The sequence below is a fragment of the Rhinolophus hipposideros genome (genome assembly GCF_964194185.1).
Source record: "Rhinolophus hipposideros genome assembly, chromosome: 2".
NCBI lineage: Eukaryota > Metazoa > Chordata > Mammalia > Chiroptera > Rhinolophidae > Rhinolophus > Rhinolophus hipposideros.
The window spans coordinates 70,259,958-70,274,599 of NC_138048.1; the positions used below are offsets into that span (position 1 = coordinate 70,259,958).

The 14,642-nt window shown below is 33.7% G+C and overlaps 1 protein-coding gene across 12 annotated transcripts in view; it reads right to left on the minus strand.

The window, feature by feature from the left end:
• Window positions 1-14,642, minus strand: part of NLGN1 (neuroligin 1) — a 794,578-nt gene that overhangs the window by 190,796 nt on the left and 589,140 nt on the right. The window lies entirely within an intron of this gene.

The window sequence follows — 14,642 nt, forward strand, 5'->3', positions numbered from 1 at the left end:
TTATTTATCCACTGTTTCTAAATACTCAGTAGAAGTAAAAGTTACTAGAGCTCACACAGCCTTCTATAGTCAGTAATAATATACCCCTAAAATATATTCTAGTTTTTACTAGATTTCCAGTTGTACTATGAGTAATTTAATGGGGCTTGGGAGGTAGAATGGTAAATTTATCAAGTTTATTTAAGTCTCTTAACAGAAAAAACAAAACAAGATTTGCTAACTCTGACAACTTTAAACAGTCGTTAATTACCTATTTTACTATGTGACAGTGTTTTTGAATTTGTTTTCCTTTATCTGAGGAAGTTACTTAAGGGAACTTCTTTCACTGAGTGAAATAGTTGAAAAGTTTATTAAGCAAAGAACTCAGAAATACCAGGAAGGAAAAGTATTTTAGATTAAGTGTGACAAATAAGTTTCCTTGTGCTATTATTTTTTTATCACCAAGAGCATCACAGTCTGAGAAAAACACATTAGTTTCAGTGAGAATATTTGAAGAACTTATTTGTTATCAAATCTCTCTTCTATCAAACACTAGGCCAGTTATTTGAACAGACTGTTGGTTCTGATCCTTTGCGTACAGGTCATAGTTTCCACCACAAACAAGTCATTCAGGTGTGAAGTCCTGCCAAAACATACCTTTCCATGAGTAAGGACCAATTTAAGTTTCACACTTAAAGAAAAAGGGTGTCACAGAGACACAATTTTACCTTCAGATCACATAATATATCCTTGTTGACAAGATACTAGTTATACTTTGCTACAGTAGAACTATCCATAACCTGAAAACAGGGAAAGTTATGAGATACATATACACAGATTTAACCCATCAACCATCTAAAAACTGTATTTAGATGGAATTGACATCTGTGTTAACTGTGAAAATTAGAATAGAAACTTTTTTAAGCATACTCAACCTTGCAACAAACTGACAGATTACTTATATATATATTTGAAATAAATTGACTAGATGTCAATGCCCTCTCTTGATAAAACTTCAATTTGTTTTTTCTTTGAGCCAGATAATTCTGGAATCTATTATAAAAACAGTCCATTATTTTCAAGTTGCATTAGTTACTAGATCATTTGTTCTCAATGAGGGGAAAAGAACAAAAAAAAGACAGAATAAAATATCTTGGCAAATTTATCTTAATGAGACCTAGAATAATTAGTATAAGAATCATTTATAGTGAAGTTGGCATTAAGTCTGTTGTAATGACCCTTTTAAGATCTCAAAAATGTCATTAACCTGTCTTGCTATTCAAATTTGTTTTAAAAAGGCACTTTTGCAAACCCACATGTATTAGTTATATAATGTTGTACAACAAATTAGTCCAAAACTTCATGGCTTAAAAACAACACTCTTTACTATCTCACGGTTTCTGTGGGTCTCCAATGTGGGTGTTGCTTAGCTGGGTCTTCTGGCTCAGGGTGTCTGACAAGACAGCAGTCAATATATGGGCCAAGGCTATAGCCATCTTAAGGCTCAACTAGGATGTGAATCTGCTACCATGCTCAATCATGTGGCTGTTGGCAAGATTCAGTTCCTCAAGAGTTGTTGAACTGAGGTCCTCATTTCTCTCTGGCCCCTGGTCTGAGGCAGCCCTCGGTTCCTTCATGGGCTTCATGTGTTCTCAATGAGGGAAGGGCACAATATGGCCACTAGACTCCTCAGAGCAAGTAATTGAGAAGAGCGAGTGAGAGAGAAAGTAAGGGCAAGACTGAAGTCACATTGCTTTGTAACCTAATCACATTAGACATATTCTAGTCACTAGAAGCAAGTCAATAGGGTCACACCCTCCCTCACACCCTGAGGTGAGGGGACTACACAAGAAAGTATAAAAAAAGGAGCAGGATCTTTGTGAGCCATTTTAGAAATAGCCTGCCACACTACACAAGGGGATTCAAATTAGTCTTAAAATGTTCAAATCATTCTTGAATTATTCTTCTACACCAAGAAAATCTCTTTCAGAAGTCAAGTCTTTCAAGAATATTTTTCAAACATATTTCAGGAAATATAATAACTGACCAATAATGAATGAAAGATTTATCATAAAAAGAAAAACTATTTCTGTTTCAGGCCTATATATTGTACTTACTTATAAAACAATTAGATATGTTATTAAATATGCAGCTTCCTTTGCTAATATTTTTAAATGTTTTATTACATGAGAGTTAACATTTCTATAGTACTTGCACCGTATCCACTATTGTTTTAAGTATTTTACATATGTGTGCCTACATATATATCCTCATAACATCTGCATAGATAGGTATTGTAATTAAATTAGTTCAAAACTAAGGCATACCATGGTGTGGTTAAGTAATATGTTTAAGATTACATAGGTAGTAAGTAGTGGAATCAAAATTCAAACTTAAACTATAAATCGGGCTCCAGAATTCAAGTTCTTAGTTACTATATCATATGTTCATATAACTAAGATGATGGGTTAATACTCAGAATTATTTCCCTTTTCTTCATTCTACTCTCCCATCTCTCAAGTTCCTAGTCATTAACTAATTCATCCAAAAATATTTTACACCTACTAAATTTAAGTACATATTAGGAATGAAATGTTGTCTTCCAATGTGCTTTTCTTAGGATATTCTCTTGTTTATTAAAAAAGTCCAGATATTGGTACTTCAGGAGCTGCTATTCCCTTTACCCCCTTCTTATCATTAAAACTTTTTGATCTATAGAAAAGTTGAAAGACTAGTAAGTATCTATAAACCCTTTCCTTAAATTCACCAACTGTCAAAATTTTACCACATCCATGTTAATTAACATCTCCCTCTTTCTCTGTCTTTCTCATTACTGTTTTTATTAAGCTATTTGATATCAAATTTTAGTACTTCATATAAAATGAGAACCTCACAACAACATAATTTATTCTCCTATCCTTTGTGCTATTGTTTACATATATTTTATACATTCATATAGAATAAACCCCACAGGACATTATTATTATTTTAAACAGAAAAATGATTTTTTAAAGAAATAAGAAAATAAAAAGTGATTACCTCTTCTATTTACTCCAAATTTTATCATTTCCATTGTTTTCCATTACTTCCTGTAGATCAGTTTCCATTGGTGTCATTTCTCTTAGCACCAAGAACTTCTTTAAAGCATTTCTTGTAGTACAGGTCTGCCAGTGATGAATTCTGTCAGTTTTCATTTACCTAAAAATGTACTTATTTAACCCTTAATTTGGAAAGGTATTTTCACTGGAAATAGAATCTTGGGTTCTTTTTCTTTCCTTTCAACACTTTTGTCATTTCATCTTCATCCATACTCCACTAATTCCAATGAGACATCATCTGTTGTAAATACCATTTTTCCTATATATGTAATGTAATTTTATCTTCTTTGGCTGCTTTCAGGGTTTTACTGTTTAACAATGGATTTTAGCAGTTTGACTAGAATCTGTCTGAATGTGGTTCTCTTTCTATATATCCTGTCTTGTATTCACTGAACTTCTTGAATCCATAAGTTGATACTTTTAAACAAATTTGGTAAACTTTCAACTTTTATTTTCTTCAAAAGTTTTCGCCATTTTTTCTCTCCACTCTTTTTGGGACTCATGTTACATATAGCTTAGATTACTTGACATGGTCTCTCAAGTTTTTTCAGATTCTTCATTCCTTTTGAGGCTTGTTTTCTTTGTTCTTTGGATTGACTACCCTCTACTGGTCTGTCTTCAAGTTTACCAATCTTTTCTGCAGTCTCCAATCTTCTTTTAAGCCCATCACTAACTTTTAAAATTTCAGATATTGTAAAATTTAGCTTAAAATTTTTCATTTGGCTCTGTTTCATACTTTCTACTACTTGGATGAGATTTCTTCATAGATTTTTTTTCATTGTGAACATTCCTTTGTTTAAATTCTTAAATTCATTTATAATAGGTTAAAGTCCTTTTTCACTCGTTCAAAATATAAATCATCCATGGTCTGTTTCAATTACTTGCGATTTTGTTGATTATGAATCATATTTTCTTGTTTCTTTACATATTTTTTCTACTGACCAGTAGGAATAATATATTGCTGGCAGTTTTGATTATATAGTCAATACACACAATTTTGAACTTTCCTTTTTTCAATTCAAAGTATATCCTGGAAACCATTCCATATCTTTATATTGAGATATTTCTCATTGTTTTTCATGGTTACATAGTACTCCATCGTGTTAATGTTTGGTTTATTCACACTGTGTTTCCTAAGAAACCATCCATATTATCTCGGTTTTCTATTTTATTTTCAGAGAGTTAGGCAGAGTAGCCTCATGATTTTTAGTCTCTGTTATCTGAATATATAATAATATACATCATATATCTTATTTCCTTTTTATTCTCTATTCTCCCCTTTTTTCTTGACAAGATAGTAGTTTGTCTAATTTGTTAATGTTTCAACTGTTTTTCCATTTTCTATATAATTAACTTTAATGGCTTTCTTCATTATTTACTCTCTCTGTGTGTGTGTGTGCACACATTTACCTTTCTAGGTTGAGAAATTAATTAATTGATATCATTGTTTCATATTTATTGATATAAATATTTAAAGTTATGAAATTTTCTCTGATCACTGCTTTATTTGTATTATATAGAATTGAATATGTGGTGTTTCTGTATTAATTTTTAAAATTAAAGTTCTGAATGTAGGACTTATATTTATTTCCCTTTTTCCTTGAGAGTTGTTTAATATAGAATTCTACTATTTCTAGGTAAAAAGTCTTTTTAAGTTAATTCTAGTTTTTCTTTGTATTGATAAGAAAAGATGGGTATTATGAAACTATATATAAGATTTTCTTTATAACCTAATAAATGATCGATTTTATGAATGTCCCAAGTGCACCTGAGAAGAATGTATATGCTCTATTATTATGACGTAAATTTCAGTACATATTTATATCTACCTTATTAAGTTATTTGGTTCTTCCATATCTATTTTAGTTTGTCCTAACTTAGAGTGAAACTGATATCTTAAAGTCTTCTTTTACTTCCCCAAGGTATTTTACATCTGAAACATTATAAATTGAAAGACATATGTCCTTTAGAAGTGTTTGCATGCTCATATGTTAAGAAATGTCATGGTACTATCAACCTCACCTATCTCTTAGCTCATCCTGAGACATCTCCCTGAAATTCATACTCAAACATTCAACTCCCTTTCCATGCCTTTTAGACCATCTAACTGGTATATTTTTTATTCCCGCTTTTTCGATCTGTTTTGCCTAACAAACTTCAATTCATCTGCCCAAACTACTGCTTCTTCTTCCTCTACTTTCTCCCTTTACTGAAGTCTTCCCAATTGAGTTAGGAAGCTAATTAGTCCCTCCTCTCCTGATTGCCAAGAGCATCATGCACCATTTTATTTAAACATTTATCATGCTGGATTGTAATGATTTTATTTCCTCTGTTCTTCCACTGCCTCCTTTACTTGGCAGTAATTTATGTGAAGGCAAAAAGCTTGCCTTATTTACTTTTACTTCTGAAGCCTCCCATACAGTGGGTGGTACATAGGAGAGCTTCAATAAATATTTGGTAGATGGTGAGCCAATTTACTCTAACAGCCTTGAGTGCTTTATGAATGCCATACCCTTAATTATCTCACTTATTCCCCATAATTACCCTGATTTCCTATATATAAGTACCCTTTTGATAACTATTCTACTTGATATACATATACTTATATATTTCCATTATATATATTACCATGTTGAATAGCAATTGTTTTTCTACATACCTGGTTCTCTGATAGAAAATAGGCACTTTTCTCAGAGAAAACTTTCTACAGTCTGGTATAAAGCAATTGCTAAGGAATTGTTTGTTGGATGAATGAATGAATGAATGAATGAATGAGATAGGAACAATTGCCAAGTCAAAGACTCTGATTGCTATTATCAGTATCTAACATAATATCCTACTTAGGAGAGAACATAATAAATGTAATTATTATACAAAATTATCATACTAATATCATTGTTAAATTGGTAGTCAATGTTTTGAGTATATATATATATCTTAATAGAAATGGTAGTTTTGAAAATGGTAAAGAAATAACATATTAATAAACGATCATGTTTCTGTCATCACAAAGCTAATGATTTCAACGATACTTATATCTTGGAGGAAAATATTTAGATAAAAAAATAGTTTTCTCCTCTGAGTAAGATGACTATATGAATGAATGATACATATGACATACAGAGATCCTTCTAGTTTTAAAGGACTGTAATATAACATTCAAGTTCATACAATAACTCTTTTCTTTTCAAGTAATACTTTCAAGCCTCTGAGTTATATTGTCTTCTTTGTTGATATTTAGTCAGTTAGAATTTTTGGAAAACACAAGTTTTAGAAATGTTGGGATTGTTATACATGAACAATAGGAGATAAACTCCACTTGGCCCGAAGAGGCCCTTTAACAGGTGCTGACGAAGAAAAAAAAAATCAATTTCTGTGTAAAATAGATTGCGACCTATGAAAATAAAACTATAGAAAGTTACTCTATAATATTTTAGAGTACAAGCCTTGATCCCTTAACACTTGATAATTGCAAAGCAAGCTTTTGAATAAAACTGTTGGTAATTTTCCATGGTCCCTCACTCTGAAACTTCAAAAGCTTTCTAAAAAGTCATTTTTTACTTTTCTAAAAAATTTAATTACTCAATGTATTTATCTTTTTAATTTTTATTTAATTTGTTGGCTGACATTAGTTAGTAAAATTATACAGGTTTCAAGTGCACAATTCTACCATACATTATCTATACACTGTATTTATAATTATTAAGTTGAGATCAATGGATCTAAATCAAGTTGAAACTCCTAAAAGTCTTAATTTTATCAAAACATCATAATTACTCTTTATCCTCTTTTAGAAAAAAGCTTTCTTACCGCTCCCCCGTCTCACACACACAACTAAAAGCTGATGCATAAGTTAAAGAAACACACTGAACTATTTTTGTGGAACATCTAGGCTGCCAATTACTTCCAACTAAACTTCGGAGAGTTTACTTAAGTCAACAGATGGTTTGGGGCTTGTTTAAAGAAGAAATTATTTCACTCCGAATGTAAGCTTGTGAGATGTGCAGTCAACTGCTGCAATTTTGCACATAATTTCTAGAATTCCATTTCAAGAAAATGCATCCAAGGAACATTCAAGGAAGAACTGGCAACTTTTGAATTTTTTCCCCTTTTAGAGTATCCAATATCTTATTAGCTTACCTTGCTGGTCCTTATAAATAAATTGGCTTGAAGGTGCTGCTATTTTGATGTTGTTTTTATCCCAAATCCTTTTAAATAATTCTGTTGATGGATATTTAAGTATTTTAATTAGCTATATTTGCACCTGTGGACCATTAAAGCTAAAGACAATTCTGTGTATCCTCTTAAGAATTAATCACTTATGCAAAGTTCTTCTGAGACTATTACTTCATATTGGTTGACAATACTTCTTATAGTGACAACCAGGAAGGCTGGTATGCTCTATCCCTCTAGTTCCACTCTTCTTTCTGGCTGGCCCCTCCACAGCGCGTTTACCAATTCCACTGACTTTCCTGAGTGTAATGACTTTCCTTGTACTGTGTTAAAAATATATCCCCACAAATCAAGAAGAAGCAGATTCAGACTAAGTGGCTGAGAAGATTTACATTCTATTGCTACCCAGTTATTACTCTGCTGAAAACCCCATAGCATCAATATAATGAATCCCTCAACTTCTGCAGCAAGTGCAATTTTTCTTCCCAACCTCATTGGCTCCCAACTTTCTGCTTGACCTTTTACAATCTGTGTGCGGCAGAACTTCATTACAACCTTTTAACAATGCACAAATGGCACACCACACCAAGGTCATAGAAGATCCCAAGTGAAAACTTTCCAAGCACCACTAGAATAGATATTCATTTAAGAGGCAAAATAACCTTATGGAGAAATCATACCTTAGGATTCAGTACATCTCTCAGGGACTAATAATACAAAATATTGACAATGTGGTAAGTTGAATACACTCAACAACCCTTTTTTTAAGAGGAAAAGAATCTGATTTTTCAAGCTAGAAATGGCTATGGGATCCCAAATGTCTCCTTTGGTGTCCTATCTCAGTGCTGAAAGGATAATAGCTTTAGAATTCCAACACAGACAGATTTCAAAACATAATTCACAACATTGATGTAAGCTCAAGAAGTCAACACTCATATATTTTTTCTTATCAGCTTGAGTCAGCAAAAAGCATTTCCAAATCCCATTGTAAAATAAGTTAAGCATGTGATAAGCACAAAATTACAGCATGGTTCTTCACATGATTAACTGAAATTGGGGGACTCTTGAAGGCATAGGAGTAAGGAAGTTGAATTGTAGGACAGGATGGTATGTGACAAGAAAGAAGGTAGAGTTTGATTCTGATCAGCAATCTCCTTCAAGAAAAACAAATATTTTCTTGGAGAGAGAGTAAGTAAAGGGAAAGAGCTTCCAGGAAGTTTAGTCCGTCTTGCTTTAAATCTTACTACTCACATATCTGGTTTCTCTTTTCACAGTTTTAAATCATTTCCAGGGTTGGTACCCATTTTCTCCTTTCTTGTCCTACCTCTTCTTTCTCTTTCTCTATGTTTCACAACTCAAAAAGTCCAAATTATGCAAGGCTGAGGCTGGGTGATCTGCTAACACAGGAGCAGCCTGTTCAGGTTTATTTGGAATAGTGGAAACATTCTAATTCACTGCTCCCCCTACCATGTTCATTCCCCAACTCAAATTTTTATTGTAGACTACATATGGAGTAAAATGTGAAAACACAAATGGAAAAAAAAAAAGTTTCCGAATTGAAGACCTCCAGTCCAACAATTGTAATTTCTATGGATACCTTTACTCTAGCTCACAGATTCACCAGCAGCTTTAAAGAGGACAAAGATGGGAATTCAGAAGCCACAGATACTGGTTCTAAATCCATGAGTGTCTTATGTTCTTAGATGCACTGTGTACAATGGAATAAGAATGTGGGTTATGCTGCCATAATACAGCCATGTTCAAGTGTCCAGCTCAGACACTTGTTAGCCATGGGAATTCAGCACAATTACTTCTCTGTACCTCAATTATTTCCTGTCAATTTGCAATAGCATCTAACTTGTGGAGCTATTTTTAAAAAACAGAAATAATAATCGATATTGAACTTCTTTCACACAGCTTGCCACCTAATGGATTCTCATTAAATGGTGATGGTAATCATCATAAGACATATGACTTAATTCAAATATTCCAAGAAGTATGGATGTTCACTTTCACCAAGAAGAGTCTCAATAACAGTGAAAAATTACAATCAGCTTAAATAGCAAATATGGTTTTCCCAAGATTTTTGCAGAAAGGGCCATTTAATTGAGTTTCACACACTATTTGGCGGGAGTAAAATCGGGAATAGAGGTTGATGCATTTTATATCATATCCACAAATTTAATTACTTAAGATCCCCCCACCCTCCTCATCCAAATCCCTTCATTTATAGTAGTTCCACTCTTAAGCAATTTCATCTCATTGGCACTGAAAATATTGCTGTATGGAATTCTAACATACTATCTTTTCCATGAAAAGTTGCCTGTGGGCCATCATAACCCATGGCTTTATTTCATATCCTTAGTCGATGCTGGGGATAAAGTGATCCCTTTACTATATTAACTAGCTAGGCTAGCTTAGGGAGAAATTCTAGATTGCACCATTTGCCCCATCAGGCTCTCTGCCATAGACTCTGAGACCCAAGCAGCATGATTATGATGGCTGGCAGCTTTGGCAGTGGGCACAGATGGAGAATAATTGAGGTGCCCAGTTAGCATCAGGCACATTGTGAAAGCTCAGGAAAATATTAAACAGCAACAGGAAACTGTTCATATTCTCTGTACATACAGCTGTTGCACACATTTGTGAATATATTTGTAGATCAGATTACTCACATTTCATCCTGAAGCCTCCAGGGTTGAATGTGAAAGACCTGGCATTTGCTTTAAGAGTTCTCAATATCTTGCCCAAGGAAATGCTGAATCTTTGGCAATAGAAATTATCTGTAGTCAAGGAGGTATATAAAGCTAATTCAGTGCTTTATATATTTCTGCATAGAAATATGCTGCTTTAAAATCTTATAAAAATGGTATGGATTATTGTAATAAATAATTTTTTTCACAATAACCATGCAAAGCACATGTCTACTTCTAAACTATCATTACATGTTCTGGCAGCGGCAGTTCAGGTAAAATTAAAAATAAAAGATATATCAATATTTTATTAAATTAATATTTAAAATATATATGCAAGTGACTTATGATGCAAATTATTCATGTAGTTTTTGAATATTCATCTATTTATTAATTCTTCAACTAATATATATAGTATGTATCTATTATGTTTCAGGCAATTTGATACATCCTGGGAAATGGCAAGAAAGAAACAAGATGAAATACCCTGTTTCCCCACAAATAAGACCTAGCCGGACAATCAGCTCTAAAGCATCTTTTGGACCAAAAATTAATATGAGACGGTCTTATATTATATTATAAGACCCAGTCTTACAGTAAAATAAGACTAGGTCTTATAATAATTTTTCCTCCAAAAGACCCATTAGAGCTGATTGTCTGGCTAGGTCTTATTTTCGGGGAAACACAGTACATGAATCTTTCTATTAGTGCTGTAACATGGCACTTCTAATGCTCTTTTCCGAAATCTGTAAAAGTGAGATTCATCTACACTGGGATTGGAACTGTGTACAATTCATGTACTTATAGCTAATTTAACTGAAACAGGTACTCTCCAGTAAAAATGCTTTACTTTGCCATAAAATTTCATTACAGAGTGTGTCAAAACGATGTATAAGCAAATGGAGTTAAAGAAGTTTAGTTTTCATATTTCTAAAATGTCAACTGTCAATTCAGAAAATAAAAAATGCCTCTCTGGCTAATTCCCCATGTACTGACTGCTTATACATGAATAATGATATAAAAGGCTCTGAAGTCACTCACTTGATAAAGGAGGCATAAAAATACTGGAAAATATGTTCTTACCTGCCTTGTTACCACTTGCCATCTGTACTTACTGCATTCTACAGTCACTTCACTGCAAATGCAAAGAAATCATCTTAGGTACAACTCTCTTCCCTCAAAATCACCATCAATGACCTAGGAGAATGCCATTCCAAATATTTGACTCTTCCTTCTATATCTGATTTCACAAGGAATCTCTTCAACATCTAAGACTATCTCCTTTTTATTGTAAGAGAGGTAAAAAGATGTAGCAAATCAGAGGAAATTATTTACTCCCTCCCCCTCCTCCCAAGCAGAGCCAGTTTTGTAATTATACTGAGGGAATTCAACATTTTCAATATCTTTGACTAAAGATGATTTCTTCTCCATATCGAAAAGTTATCCTTTTTGATTGACCTTTTGGAGGGATGCTCATGGAGAGCTGAGGGGACAAAGGGGATCCCACATAGTAAGTCAGAGAAGCAAGTTATCTCTGGAGATCAAGGGGTGATTGATGCCTCAGCCAGAATGCTCTCCCATCGACATCCTCAGCAAAACAACTGTAGCATCAATATTACTTTCAGCCAGAGCTGGCTGCTGGTGGCAACAACAATGTACACGAAAGATTAGAAGACTTATTGGAGGGGCATTCCTCAAATCCAGTTGCCAAGCAACTCATTTCTATGTGCTGTGTCTTGGTGGAAGTTTTTCTATATACGTATGTCAAATTATACTTTCAACTTTTCCACCTGGCCACCCCAGTCATGGGACTGGACTGCTGATACAGATGCTCAGGGGTCCCTGGTGCCAAACTGAAGCTCACCAGCAGCTCCACAGGTGCTGGCTTCTTTTTCTGCTAAGCATTGCAGTATTATGTCTAATTACAAGGAATTTCCCCTCCCCCACCCAAAACAGTGCCCTGACATCAATGCCTCTAAATTGTGTTGTGACACAAAACATCTCAGTTATGACTTACTTCTCTTCTCCTCTAATTACAACTTAAGGCCAATTTAAAACCAATTAAGTTCTTGTGTTTTTCCCCCAGTCCGCCACTAATAGGCCCTAAATTACAAGAATATAAGAAGCTATGGAACATCAATCTACATTCACAATAGTTTTAGTAGAGTTGTCATGAAATTACAGAAGGATCCCAAAATGATTGGAAGTAATTAGGTGAGAGAAAATAGGACGCAACTCAAAATGTCAATCAGCAAGTAACGGATCTTAATGTAGAAGAATGAATTATCTATATCCATCTATCTATACACATATATATACACACACACATATATGTATATATAAATATGTATATCTATATATAATATACACATATATTATATGTGTATATAAATATATAAATATATACATATATAAATATTTAAATATATACATATATAAATATATACATATATATGTATATAGATATATAGATGTAGATATAGCTTAAAAGTCACATTATACAAAAACTATTAGTCACAGGAATGATAGCATTCAAAGCTAAATTAGAAGTCCTATATTGTTAATTTGATCAAGTTCATGTTTACCATAATGAATGACAAAGCTATTCAATTTATTAAAATTACCTGAAAGGAGAATGGTTTTCTTAAGTCTGAAATATTGCATTTGAGTTTTTTTGCAAATGCTATACAGAAATGTAATGTTTAATTAAATGGTTTATTATAGGAAAATAAAAACAGGAATACCATTTTATCTTTGAGGTGTGACTCAAACATTGATTATGTATACTCGTCTTAGAGAACTTCTAAGGTGAGAACTTTGAATTATCCTTTGTGCCAAAAGTAAAACTGGCTCCAATAAAAGACTTAAGATTTACAATTTTTTAAAAAAATTATAATGCTGAGTTAATAGGGAAAAATATAGACCGTTTGTTAAAATGACATGTAATGATAATAATTTTATATTATACATAATTCAAGAGAAAAAATAATTATTTACAGAAGAAAAAGATTATTAAAAAAGAAAACCTTCCAAAACCCATCTTTATGCTCATCCATATGAATTGCTTTCAGAAGCCCCAAAACCTGAATCTGAAAAAGAGAGAAAAAAACAACTGTTCTGTCATTAGTAAGAACACACATTTGAAAGAGAGTGAAGCATGAAGTATGGGGGAAATGCAGACATGAGGAATCACCCAATACACTTAGTACACCACTGCAAAATATCTAAAATGTATTTCTGAATAAACAAGTTATAAATGTCTTAGTTACGAGCTTGATTTCTGGGATAGACCGACCTGTGCTCACATTTTCTTGGACAAATTACTTAACCCCTTTAAGCTTTGCTTTCTTCATCTTTAAAAAGATAATAATAGTATCTAATGCATAAAGTTGTGAGGATTAAATAGTTCAGGTAATGCCTGTAAAACCCTGAGCACAATGCTTGGCATATAATCTTCTCTCAATACGTTAGCTCTCACTGGAAAACACAATTTATATTCAGATTCTGTTGGAACTGATACATAAGTTTTAAATTACTTCTAAAAGTGGCAAACAAAGCAAATTCGATGTCCTCTTTTATTGGATACACATCCCTGACATTAAGCATGTGGTGAATTTATTGATAAGATTAAGGAAAAAGAAGTCAGTTATAGAGATTATTATTGCTAACATATATGGAATGCTTACAATGTGCCAAGCATTGTTTTAACCACTTTATACATATTAGATCATTTGATTATCACCAAAAAACTTCAAATAGGTTCTATTGTTGCTTGTCTGGCTACTCCACTATCTGTCTGAGGACGAGCATTACATGTTAGGGGCAAAGCTGAATTTACTAGTACATGGCATTCAGTTGTTTCTTAGGAGCTGTGAACTGAACACATGAATGAATCTTTTCAAAATGCCCAAAACCCTTAATGATTTCACATATCCTACAAGTCCAAATGTCCCCTTTCCAGATTTCTCTACAGTTTTGTCTTCCAAAGGCCCAACATTCAAATTACATAAGACCAGTCACAGTTTCTCAATCATAACATGAACTCATGATCAGTGCCTCTTTTTTTTTGCCACATCTGCAGCCTAAAATATAATACATTGCACCTTCCTTATAACCAGTGTTTTGACACCTTTTCTTATAGATTGCTTATCTCCATGTCCTTTAGTTCTTTTTTCTGGGATTTTATCCTGCTCTTTCATATGGATCTCTTATCTCATATCTCTTCATTTTGTTTATTTCTATTTGTTTGTTTCTATGAATTAGGTGAAACATCTACCTTGAAGGAATGGTCTTGTGTTGGAGCAACCACTTTGTAGACTGCATGTACCAGATGTCTTTGGTAGGGCAGTTGGAGCTGAAGCTGGGGTGGGCACAGGCTATGGGGAGTCCCTGGGACAAGTCTCACTGGAGCTGCATTTGCAGGGCTGCTAGAGTTGTAGTCGGAGGGCTGTGGGAAGTCCCTGGCTCAAACCGCAGAGCTGGCATGGGCCTGGGGCCTGGTGCACAATCTAAGTGACTTGGCTGGCTAGCTAGAGCTCCTGGATCCTGCTCCTGCCCTTGGAACCAAGGGGGAGGGCCACAAATGGCGCTATTCAATGCAGTGTCCAACACAGACAGACTTCACTGCCCTGGGACAGATGCTCTAGCATTAGTAAATGGATTTCTGTCCCATATAGTCTAGGTGCCCTTAAAACCACTG